Source organism: Mustelus asterias, chromosome 26 (assembly GCF_964213995.1).
Source record: "Mustelus asterias chromosome 26, sMusAst1.hap1.1, whole genome shotgun sequence".
Taxonomy (NCBI): domain Eukaryota; kingdom Metazoa; phylum Chordata; class Chondrichthyes; order Carcharhiniformes; family Triakidae; genus Mustelus; species Mustelus asterias.
Window position 1 is genome coordinate 7,283,631 of NC_135826.1, and position 1,280 is coordinate 7,284,910.

At 45.7% G+C, this 1,280-nt stretch overlaps 1 non-coding gene across 1 annotated transcript; it reads right to left on the reverse strand.

Annotated features, from left to right (window-relative positions):
• Positions 1–295: 295 nt before the first annotated feature.
• LOC144479808 (U2 spliceosomal RNA) lies at positions 296–480 on the reverse strand. The gene has a single exon (XR_013495572.1). It is a non-coding gene; the product is annotated as a U2 spliceosomal RNA (small nuclear RNA).
• Between the last annotated feature and the right edge of the window lie 800 nt (positions 481–1,280).

A 1,280-nucleotide genomic window follows, 5' to 3' on the forward strand; every position in this document is an offset into this window, starting at 1 on the left:
TTGCAAAGACACATTCCACAAGGAGGTGTGCGATCATCTCATCTCATCCCCCACCCCCACTGCTTTGAGGGCAGCGTGTGGTGGTGTTGAGACCTCGAGGGTACATGGAGGATCTGATGTGAAGTGCCCTTCTCACTACCAGCCAACCCAGGTCTTGGTGTTTGTTTGAACTACTTTTTTTTTGTTTATATTCAATTCAATCCAATCAAAGTCTAATTCAGAGTCTCAGCAAATGAGATGTTCCCGATCCAAGATGACAAGGTAGGCTGGCCGCTTCCTGTCTTGGGCTTGATCTACATGATCCAAGCTGATTGGAGTAGGCATTCTCCAAGGCTTGATCTCATTTGCATCTTAGCCAAAAGGCCTGGATGCCGCTTTAAAAAATTGCTTCAAATGAAGCCTCAATGTAACCTCATGACTTCAACCAAGTGCAGAATGCCAAAATTACACTTGATCTTAGCCAAAAGGCTGAGAAGCGATAGTTTGAAGTACTTTTTTTTATTATTTCAACAATATGCTTTATTCGTAAATATTCTGAAATAAACCATTGCAGAAACAACATTTCCAATAATTACAAAGATTGCAAATAAAAAGTCATATTTACAATACTTCACGGTGCTCAGTTCCAAGACATTACATTTATTACAGTTCAGTTCTTCGACAAACTATATACATTCGTCACATTTCACTGTGTGCTGTTTTTACAGAGTTGCACACAGTTACGCACTGCGAAGGTTTTTTATAGTTACTGGCCCCTCGGTCTGTCTTGATTGAAAGGCTTTAAATGGTGGCCTTTCCCCATTGTGCCTTTGCAGCGGCTGCCCCAAGCTCGAGAGCGTCCCTCAGCACGTAGTCCTGGACTTTGACTGTGCCAGTCTGCAACACTCAGTCGAGGACAAACCTTTGCACAGGAAGATCAGCAAGTTTCGGGCGGACCAAAGTGCGTCCTTCACCGACTAGATGACCCTCCAGCAGCGGTTGATGTTTGTCTCAGTGTGCATCTCTAGGAACAGCCCGTAGAGCACAGAGTCCTGAGTCACCAAGCTGCTCGGGATGAACTTCAACAAATACCACTGCATCTCACTCCAGATCTTTGCAAAGGCACATTCGACAAGGAAGTGTGCAACCATCTCATCACGCCCACAGTCACTTGAGAGCAGCGTGTGGTGGTGTTGAGACCTCGAGTGTGCATGAAGGATCTGATGGGAAGTGCCCTTCCCACCACCAGCCAAGCCAGGTCTTGGTGCTTGTTTGTGAGTTCTGGTGATGAGGCATTCTGC